Source organism: Euprymna scolopes, chromosome 28 (assembly GCF_053919585.1).
Source record: "Euprymna scolopes isolate OS-2025 chromosome 28, ASM5391958v1, whole genome shotgun sequence".
NCBI classification, from domain to species: domain Eukaryota; kingdom Metazoa; phylum Mollusca; class Cephalopoda; order Sepiida; family Sepiolidae; genus Euprymna; species Euprymna scolopes.
The window spans coordinates 86,958,764-86,971,263 of NC_136509.1; the positions used below are offsets into that span (position 1 = coordinate 86,958,764).

Here is a 12,500-nt window from a genome sequence, read left to right on the forward strand (position 1 = left end):
ATATATAGTTCTTTATATACTCTAACACTTTATAGTCCCTACAAAATATATAGTTTTTTATATAGTCTAACACTTTATATTCCCTATAAAATATATAGTTCTTTATATACTCTAACACTTTATAGTCCCTATAAAATATATAGTTCTTTATATTCTCTAGCACTTTATAGTCCCTATAAATTATATAGTTCTTTATATACTCTAGCACTTTATAGTCCCTATAAATTATATAGTTCTTTACATAATCTAACACTTTATAGTCCCTATAAATTATATAGTTCTTTATATACTCTAGCACTTTATAGTCCCTATAAATTATATAGTTCTTTATATACTCTAACACTTTATAGTCCCTATAAAATATATAGTTCTTTATATACTCTAACACTTTAAAGTCCCTATAAAATATATAGTTTTTTTATATACTCTAACACTTTATAGTCCCTATAAAATATATAGTTCGACGAAGAACTCCAACATATTACAAATTCACTAAGAGCATATCGTACTTTTTTGATATCAAATGCAAAGAAAAAGCCATAAATATATTATCTCCAATATAAATAAGCAGAAATATAGCACACCTAATACTTCTTTATTAACTAGGCATCTTCCCGTAATCACCTATGCCAACAATAATACAATTTGTAATACATTGAACAAATTAGGAATACGTACAGCATAAACTATTGCTCATATATTGATTAGCCTGGGTGCCCGGCGTTGCCCGAGTATCTGGTTGTGTGTGTTGAGCAAAAAAAAAAAAAAGTAGTAGTAGGAAGGCAGGCTCGAACTCGTACCGCAAAGGAAGAAAAGAACGTCACAAAAAAAAACAACTAAAAAGTGACGTCTTTGCCGTTGCGTCCATTTCCAAACCGGAAGTGGCGAAGGTTTAAATTAAGGCTAGTCAATCGAAAAGAGGGGGTGACTTTCAAAAGTATCGACGAAAAAAGCTATTCCTCCACGTAGAAAAGTGCCAAGTTGAGGGTGAACGCATTTTTTTTTCGATATTCGTCGTCCGGTTGAGCTTCAAAACGCTACCGATCGCGTGAAAATCCGTCGCCTTTGTCGAAAGTTTTAGGCAGACATACACACATACATAAATTTAAACATACAGGTGATATTAATATTATAGACGAACACAAAGCACTCTCCCAGAACCTCCACATCTTACGCCAGAATATACACCACCTCCTGGAATGGCTGCCATTATACATATGTCGGAGAAACGCAGCGATTTGACAAAAAGACATGCAGAACATGAAAGAGATAGAAAAAATCCCTTGAACGCACTTTTGCCAACACCACTCCTTTTGTTTTCCAAGGGTCAAAACAATTACATTTGCTCATGATATACTCCAACGAAGACTACTTGAATCGGGAGTAATTATGAATTCCGATTCCATCAAACAAAGAAATGGGTGTTCAAATCTATCCCCATATCATAAGCAATTTGGCGATCAAAAAGAATAACATGGATTTGAAACCTGATTAGTTTTTAATCGATTTCCCTATTTGTACATGATAAAACATATCTCACTTTTCATAGGGTGTTCCTCTCACCTTAGTATATTTTATTTCCCCAATCATGTATATCATTACCTGAGGAAATCCCCCGAAAATGGATGCGAAACGTTGAAAACTTCTTCAAAGGGCCACATGTTTTTCTTCTCTTTGTTTCATAACATGCTTTTATTTCAACACACACACACACACACACACACACACACACACACACACACACACACATATATATGTATTATTTTCAAAAAAATTACATAAGTCATCGGTACCGTTGGTTTCAAACCTGATAATAAGCAACTGTTTTAGGTCCCTATATCAAGCTCTCTTCAGCCGATCTGGCTCATTTGTTTATAATCGGAAGTGAATACTTATACACACATTACAAGATCTCGTGATAATCTCGTTTTTTTTTAAACCTTAAATTTCAAAAGATTAAATTAGAAAAAAAAATATCCGTTTAATATTTTTGACTCCAAAGAGACAGAAAAGGGGGGAAAAAAGAAAAGAAAAACAATTATTACTATAATAATGTTTTAATACCTACAGACACTAGTGTTTCATCCCGTCGGGAAACATCAGTGCTAGCAGTCACGATTATGGCCGGCCTCCACGCTATCTGTGACTCCATTAGCGAAGAACAAACCACACGGCCATCTTTAACCGCGATAAATACTGTTTAAATTAACATTTATACAAAGCGTAAATGTCTAGACGGCGAGAGTGATCTAATGATTATAACATTATGATCTGCGCATGTAAGCCTAAGTGACCGACTTTAATTTGAACTTAGAGTGCTCAACAATAAGGACCGAGTTTGATTTAATTGTTATTATAATTATCATTTTTATTTTTTTGTATATATTAATGTCATATATATGTGTATATATATACATATGTATACATACACACACACACACATATATAAATTATAAATATATATATATACATATATACATACATACATATATATATATATATATATATATATATATATATATATTTAAATAATTTTTGAGGGGTACAAAATTTTATTATGGCTATGTAAAGACTAAATTTAAACTTGTTCAAAAACATTATTTTAGATTGTGAAATTAAAAAATAAAAATGAATGTGTCAGCTGACCGGTTTCGAAGCTCGCTCAACAGAGCGAAAATCGAGCTTAATGACGTTTTAAAAAGAAAAGGGGGGGGGAACAATGAATCGGAGATGAAAAATTAGGGGGGAATATATGTATATATATATATATATATATATATATATATATATATATATATATATATATATATATATATATATAAAAGGGGGTGGATTAATTATTAAATAGAAACTAGATTAAGCCCTAAGAGATTCTCTTTTTGTTTGCAAAGAGAAGGTCTCAGAGTCTTAATATATATAGTTTCTAGAATTTTAAGATGATAAAGAGAATGCGACTTACTAAGGATGGAAAAAATGTCCGCACTAAAATTCAAAGCGCAAATACGATTATTTATAAGGTGCTCTCCTATAGATGAGCCATGGGTATTGTTCAAAACGTCCGAAGGTAGGTAGTTTCCATTTCGAATTTTGGATGGAACATGTTGTTTTACCCTATTATCTAATATTTGAGGCGTCCGCCTAACGTAGCGCACACCGCAGCTACATTTAAATAAATAAATGATAGAATTGTTATGGTGGTGTGGGGGGGGGACGTCTTTACAAATTGAAGACAAAATGGGTTTCGAAACCGGTCAGCTGACACATTTTATTTTTATTTTTATTATTTAATTTCACAATCAAAATAATGTTTTCGAACAAGTTTAAATTTAGTCTTTACATAGCCATAATATATATATATATATATATATATATATTTATATATATATTTATATATATATATATTGCATGTACATAACATTTATACGATTAAAAGCTTTCGTTTATCTATTTTTCAGTATTTCAACAGAGCGCAATACGTGAGTAGAACTTAGTAGCTATAGTTATGGCAAGTAAGCTACAAAGAAAAGCATAAGTTTATAAAACAATGATTTCTCTTGATAAAAAAACACAGACCTTTCTGTGTAGCTCACTTGACATAATTCATTTTTACACTAAATATATGAACGTGTGTCTACGCATGCATGTGTGTATTATTGTCAATATGTAGTCACTTAAAACAATTGTTATAAATATAATTATATGCAAATGTCTGTTTTTCTCTGTCATAGCTTGTTCTGTATGGATACGTTGAGAATTTGTTTAAGTTTGGGTTGAAATTTTGGTCGTTTTTTTCGTTAACAGTCAACAGACTACTAGAAAGTTACATTTTAGGTCAATGTCAAGTAACATCTCTGCACGAGTTTTCCGGAAGCGATGAGAACTCAGAATAACCTCTTCTAAAGTCATTTGACGGAAGTGACGTCAGACATATTTTATCTACAGATGACTAAAACCGTATAGAATGGATTTTTTTATATAAGTTTTATTCAAGCAGATTTTATTTGAAATTAATGGACAGTTTTTTTGTTTTGTTTTGTATTTATTCACTGTTTTTTTCTTTTTATCAAACAAAAATACAACTTTTATAATGACATATATTATGGACTGTTTTTCAAACATCGAAATTTTAAAATTAAAGTTAGTTTTATTTTTAAAAAAAAGACGAGGTGTTTTTTTTTTCAATTAAAACAACAATTTCAATTAAAATATGAACTTTATTTGAGTTTTCAACAAATTTTTACAGACATAAAAAATAGACTTTATAGATATTTTATAATAATTTTAAAAAAATATATTTAACTAAAAGTTTTGTTATCATTTCATTGTTGAATAAAATTTCAAAGTGATAAATGGTGAAAAAATATCTCGAAAAGAAAAAAAAATCCTCGTTTTTTATACATAAAACTTTAATTTTAAAATTTAGATGTTTGAAAAACAGACCATAATATATATATTTCATTATAAAAGTTCTATATAAACAGAATAAAACCAAAATAAAACCAAAAAAACAAACTGTCCATTAAGTTCAAATAATGACTGTTTGAATAAATCTTATATGTAAAGAAAAGGTTTATTCTATACGGGTTTGGCAATCCGTAGATAAAATATGTCTGACGTCACTTCCGTCAAATGGCTTTGTAAACAAAGAAAGGCCAATCTACAGCATTACCAAAAAAAATATAAAAAATAAATATGAGCAAGTTATAAAAATACAAACAAACGATTATACAAACAAAAATAACAATTATATAAAAATAAAAATAATGATATTATAAAAATAAAAATAAGAAAATTATGAAAATATAAATAACAATATTATATAAACAAAGATAACCAAATTATGAAAATAGAAATAACAAATTTATGAAAATAAAACAGTAAAATTATAAAAAAAATTAACAAAAAAATAAAACAAGAAAATTATAAAAATAAAAATAACAAATTACAAAAATTATAAAATCATACATAAATATTATAAATTATGCAAATAAAAATAACAAATTATAAAAATTATAAAATCATACATATATATTATGAATTATGCAAATAATAATAATAACAAATTATAAAAATTATAAAATCATACATAACTATTATAAATTATGCAAATAAAAATAACAAGCCTATCAAAATAAAATTATAAAATTATAAAAATGATAACTAAAAATAATACAGTAAAAATAACAAAATTATAAAAATAAAAATGACTAAATTATGAAATTAATAATACTCAAAATATTAAGATAAAATATCCAACTACAAAAATAAAATAACCAAATTATTAAAACAAAATAACCCAATTATAAAACATATTTTTGTTAAATTATACAAACATAAACTATAAATTATATAAACGAAAACATCAATATTATAAAAATAAAAATCATAAAATTATGAAAAAAAACACATAAAACAATAAAAATAACAAAATTATGAAAAATAAAATAACTAATTTATATAATTAAAAATATCCAAACTATACGAACAAAAAATAAGCAAATAAAAATAATAATAAGCAAATCATAAAAATAATAATAACAAAATTACAAAATATAAAATTTATATAATTACACAAAGAAACTCATAAATTATACAAATAAATCAATATATTTAAAGAAAAAAATAAAATTATTAAATTATTAAAAAAAAACACAAAATTATAAAAATAAAAATAACCAATTATAAAAACTAAAATGACCAAATGATACAAGTCATTAAAATAAAAATAGCCATGTCATTCCAATGATAAAATCAACAGTAGAATCTCTACAGTGCAATGTAGAATACAAAGTATTGTTAACTACGGCACTGCAGGAAGACATCTGGGGCTTCCGTAATTGATCCTTAACTAGAGTAGGCAATCACTCGATTTGATTGAAATATGGACGATGACTATGAAAAGATGGGAGTGTGAAACATTCGTTAATCCTCATTCAATCTCGGGCAACGTCGGGTATCTCTGCTAGTTTAATATAATATTTTTTTGTAACAATAACTCTTTATGGTCATTTCAACGTTGATTGATGAATATTTATTAACTCAATTGATGTGATTTTACAAATAAGTCGTGTTCTTTTATCTGATACGTTTTTGTTTTGAAAAAAAAAAAAAAAGGTATTTAAGTAGAATTGAGGCATTAAAATTTTCAGTAAAACAAAAATCTATAGATGATCCCCTTTCAAGTGTGTTTTTAATTTTGAGAAAAATTAGATGCATTTAAGATGTGTTTTTTACGGTAGTTGGATCAAAATAACAAATTTCTATTTAAATATTTAGAGATTTATAAAAAAAAAAAATCGGAATCGGTAACTCTATCGGAATCGAGAAGAAATATTGGACTCCTCCCATCACTATATATATATATATATATATATATATATATATATATATATATTAAAATTAAACGATACATCTGCCTTACTTAAAAAATGTTACGTTTATTTATGGTGTCTTTTATATATATATATATATATATATATATATATATATATATATATATATATATATATATAAAACACCCAATATTTTTGCTGATGAGGAGATTTTGTTTTAAAAAAAACTATATGTCAAAATTATTGTCCATGACTTAATGTCTATCGCAATAAAAACATCGTTTCCGAAACGATCGTACACATTATGGACTTTGTTGTGTTCTTTCTTATGAAACAGATTTTTGATTTTTAAGTTTCATTTGAAAGTTTAATTATCAATCACATCACTAAATATATATATATATATATATATATATATATATATATATATATATATTTAGTCAAAAATACATTGTAATCTACATTGCACTGCAGAGAATCTACAGTTGATTTTATAAAAACATTTTGCAAATAATAATTTCCGTTAAGGTTTAAAATGCAAAAAAAGTCAAGTATCATGGTTACACTATGCTTTAAACAGAATCATTGAGTTGAATACACCTCTGTCTTATCAAATTACCCACTTATGATTTAATTAGATTATGTTTATATAATCGCTGGAAAAATGGTGGAATCCTTCCATCGTCCAGTAGATATCTCACTACTGATGCAATTCTCTATCTGTATAAGAGCCAGGTACGTCCAAGGATGGAGTACTTTGCCACATCTGAGCAGGAGCTGCTAGAAAGGACTTATCCTGCCTTGATAGGGTTCAAAATAGACTTCGTAGCCTTGCGGGGGATGTCCTTTTCTCTTCCCTGCAACCTGTTTCTCACAGAAGAGATGTTGAGAGTTTGTCTCTGCTTTATCGTTATTTTCATGGCACTTGCTCGGCTGAGCTCCATTCTATGGTCCCCCCTCGCCAAACTTTCATAGGGAACACCCGTCTAGCAGAAAACTATCACTAGTTTCCCCCACTCTTTATCTGTACCTAAACCTAAGCGTAGATTCCATGATCAAAGCGTCTTTCTTAGAACTCCACGCCTTGTCTTCCGTTTTTCTGCTTTCCAGCTGACTACAATATGCTTGTCTTCAAGTCTAACGTAAACAAGTTTTTGATGAGCCGTTCCATATAGGTTAACAAATTTACCGAACTTCCATTACTAACGGTTACTATATTGTCCAATTTCTATTGTACACTCTGTAACCCTTATCCTTGAGTTACCTCTTGGCCTTGATAAGTGGTGTTGCCTATGTAAAACAAAATCACTTGAATTAAAGTAAAAAGTACAAAATTCAAGAATCAGTGTTCAATTTTGCTCTAAAAAAATCCATTTTAAACGCGCCTCTGTCTTAAAAAAGAGTCTACACTTGATTTCGTAGACTGGACCTTTAAGCTTGTTCAGTGATAACACTTATTATGCTACGGTGTGTAAAACTTTTAAACTTTGTTTAAATCAAAATTATTTTAATTAAGATTTTTTTAAACTATCGATTGTCGAGAATTTATAAGATGCAGTTCGATACCTAAGATCACTTCCAGACACATCAAGTCCATTCTTGTGAAATTTCAAAAAGCAGACCCAGCTGTTTCCGTGTCCATATGGAACTCACTCACTCACTCGCACACATAGACATAATTCCTTATATATATATATATATATATATATATATATATATATATATATATATATATATATATATATATATATAGTACTCCGAGAAAAATGGATTTAATGTACCTATTTACTATGCCTCCCCACGGGACAGAGTTAGACACCAGGGTCGTTTTTTAACGTGGAGAAAAGGTACAAAAATAAAAATTGTCTCAGTCGTGAAGGATTTCTCCTCCACCGAAAGAGAACAAGAAATAGAAGTGCAGCATCTGAAGAACAGATACTACACTTTGATCTTGTCCCGAAGGTCAAGAATGTAAGTCTTAGTAAAAACTGGAATGTTTGAAGTTGTAAATTTTATAGTATATATCTATCTATTTATGTGTGTGTCTATCCATTTATCTACCTATCTATATATCTATCTATCTATGTACCTATATATATATATATATATATATATATATATATATATATATATATATATATATATATATATATTGTTTTTAAAATATAATTATCCGCTGACGCGTGTTTCGTCGTCTACGACTCATCAGAGTGGCTTTGATGGGTCTTAGATGACGAAACAAGTGTCAGTAAATAATTATATTTTATATATATATATATATATATATATATATATATATATATATGTATATATATATATAGTTATATATATACACACACAAATATATATATATATATATATATATATATATATATATATATATATATATATATATATATATATATATATATATACCGCTTCCCATTTGGGGGTATCAAATTGGTAAAAGGCAAAATTGATCCCAACTCGCATTTAGGTAAAAATGCACTTTCATATAAATAATTGAATTCATTCAAAACGTATCGCAAAAACGAAAACAAAGTCTTTAATTACATATAATCTATATTTCCTCCTCCATTGCCCTTTATTTTATTTTATTTTTCATTCTCTCTCTCTCTCTCTCTCTCTCTCTCTCTCTCTCTCTCTCTCTCTCTCTCTCTCTCTCTTATCTCTCCTATCCATCCAGCGTTCGTACTCTTGATTTTTGGATGCTTATTTGTAATTTAAAAGAATCTTTCCTTCAAATTTTATTCGGATTAGATTAGCTGATAGGGTCGGCGGGTTAATTTTATTGTCCTATCGATTGAAACAATTTGTAGTGATTTAAAGCAAATCTCCCGAGGTTGAACACAAAAAAAAAAAAAAAAACATATTTTGCTCTACTAATGCATTGAGCAGTTTTTCCCCTGTTTTTTTTTTTTTTTTTACCAAATATGCCTCCTAATATATATATATATATATATATATATATATATATATATATAGAGAGAGAGAGAGAGAGAGAGAGAGAGAGAAAGAGAAAGACAGAAAAATAGAGAGAGAGAGAGAGAGAGAGAGAGAGAGAGAGAGAGAGAGAGATTCGGAAACTACCGTCGTTACTTCTTTAAGTACATTTTATTTTTATGCGAGGGCCCACAACCACTAGAGCAATAAAGCATGTGTAAAACTCCACAAACACTCATTTTTCTAGCATTTAGGACAATAATACTCGTTAACACCGTACTTTTATAAATATCACAGATAATAGTTTACATTATTAGTGCGAATATAAATGAAATAAGAATGAAACGGTGAAATGCGGCCGGAGACTGGACCGTATATACGCTTATTCCTTCGACAGTGTGCGTGTGTGCATGCGTGTGTGCATATGCGTGTGTGCATGCGTGCGTGCGCGTATTTATTAATAGACCGACGAAGAATCGCTCTCCCTCCCCCTCTCCCTCTCTCTCTCTTTATCTCTCTCTCTCTTTCATTCCTCACTCTTTGTGTACTTTTTTTTTTATTATTACAACTCTAATCTTATGGCGTTGTTGGAAAGCATTGTCGTATTAAAATTTATATTGTAAATAAAAAAAAGAAAAAAACATAAATCTACACATGCACCCATTAAGATTACCTTTTCTATTAAAAAATTATAAATAACAAACTTCTTAGTACTCTAAGTTATGGACATGCGAGCGTCTTCAACAAGGTAACTAATTTGCATATTGCTTTGAAAAACAAACGCCCATTAATGAATTATTGGTTTCATTTAACTATTACGCTTAATTATTTTTACGCATGGTTTCCACGTTATGCGTGGGATTTACGATAAAAACATTTTTAGAACACTTGCATGTTTGTGTATATCGATGCCTCCGTTCAGTGACGAAAGACAATGAATACCCCCTGTAGGGGCTACTGCGCGTGTAACTGTAAAGCAAGAGTTGCGCAATCTAAAACCTTCTCTACTTAATCGGCACTGTTTGAGTCCAGTGGCAAGGAGAAATCCAGAAGGACTGGAAACAATGCCGAGATAAGCGGAGAGAACACACAGCACCTGGACCTGGAAGTTCCAAATGGTCACATATTTAGTAATGACCAGGTTCAACGCTGCTTAAATTCGATGATTCAGCGGTAACCGGTGTGTCGACTTAATTATGCCGTGTGTATATATATATATATATATATATATATATATATATATATATATATATAGCTCGATGTTTGTTTGTTCACAAACAGGCGATTTGAGCACTATAAAAGTGGTGGTGGGTGTCTATTTTAATAGACATTCCGACGAGTTATTTACGGGCGTCGCTTCCATGGTCGAGTGGGGAACTGTCGACTGTTAACATGACGGTTCTAGATTCAATCCTTGGCTTGGGAGAGATGCTAGTCTAGCGGCACTGATGAGTTGTGATACAACGAAACAGGACTGTATGTCGATGACTAAAAATATATATATATATATATATATATATATATATATATATATGAGCAAACAGTTAATAAAATATGTTAAAAAACAATTTGAAATGAGTTAAAAACATATTTAATCTGAAAAGGAAACACTAGATAAATGGATAGTCCTATACATATATATATATATATATATATATATATATATATATATATGTATATATATATATATATATATATATATATATATATATATATATATATATATATATATATATATATATATATATAGGGCATAATTAAGTCGACACACCGGTTGCCGCTGAATCATATATATATATTGATTTTGTGTGTGGGAAATGATTCCACAAAACTCCTCTCTGAATATTTAGTCTACATGCTAGAAACTTGATATATGGGGTATTTGGACAATACTTTTAATTTGATTTCTGGCATAATAAGTGCTCAGCAAGCAACACTGGCAAAAGTTGGCCTTGCTAGGAAAAAAAAAATCCACTAATTTCTCAGCATGCATACATATAAATTTTTACCCTCAAGTAACGTAATTTTGGGAGAGCTTAGACGGTATTGAAAATGGCTTTTGATTTGATTTCAGTTTATGACCGAAGTTTCTTTTTTATAGGTTTTGAACTCATTACTATATATATATATATATATATATATATATATATATATATATATATATATATATATATATATATATATATGCATATATATACATATGTATATATATGTTTACGTATATATACATATATATATATTTATATATATATATATATATATATATATATATATATATATATATATATATATATATCATGAGAAATATGGAAGTAATATTCCGACAAAATAGACAAATAAAAAGGAACATCAGAGGAAGTCTCGAAATAGAGACGAAACGTTGATGAACACACAATACGGTTTGTTCCTTTTTATTTCTCTCTCTCTCTCTCTCTCTCTCTATATATATATATATATATATATATATATATATATATATATATATATATATATAAATTTTTATTATTTCAACCTCGGGTTTCTTTTTATTTTTTCTTGCTTAAATCATTACAAATTGTTCCAATCGACAAAACAATAAAATTATCCTGCTAACCTTGCTAATAAATAATTGAAATAATAATTTCATTGTTCCGTCGATTGAAGGAATGTTTTAAGCAAAAAAAAAAAAAAAAAAAAACGTGTTGGAAAAATATTTAGCTCTAATAAAGTATTTAGCACTTTTTCCCCTATTGTATTTTTACCAAATATACCTAATATATATATATATATATATATATATATATATATATATATATATATATATATATATATATATATATATATATATATATTGGGCACAATATAATAATCATTAGATTATTTGGCTCTATAATATTAAATATGAACTCTGCAGATATTAAAATATATTAAAGCGTATTTGATGACAGGCCAACGTCGGGGAGTCTATAATATATATATATATATATATATATATATATATATATATATATATATATATATATATATATATTATAGATATATATATATATATATATATATATATATATATATATAGTGCCTAAATATATTGTACTAAAAGCAATATCATTATAAACTGCTCAATATACTTGTAAGTTAAGTAATATATACATAATTTGGAGTCGTATATATATATATATATATATATATATATTGTGTGTGTATGTATGCGTGTGTATATATGTGAGTGTGTATAAATCAAGAACT

At 28.0% G+C, this 12,500-nt stretch overlaps 1 long non-coding RNA gene across 2 annotated transcripts in view; it reads left to right on the plus strand.

Annotated features, from left to right (window-relative positions):
• LOC145249712 (uncharacterized) overlaps positions 1-12,500 on the plus strand; it is a 364,938-nt gene that overhangs the window by 124,095 nt on the left and 228,343 nt on the right. For both annotated transcript variants that reach the window (XR_013863563.1, XR_013863564.1), the window contains exon 2: positions 3,456-3,476. This is a non-coding gene — a long non-coding RNA (uncharacterized LOC145249712). The remainder of the gene's footprint in view (positions 1-3,455; positions 3,477-12,500) is intronic.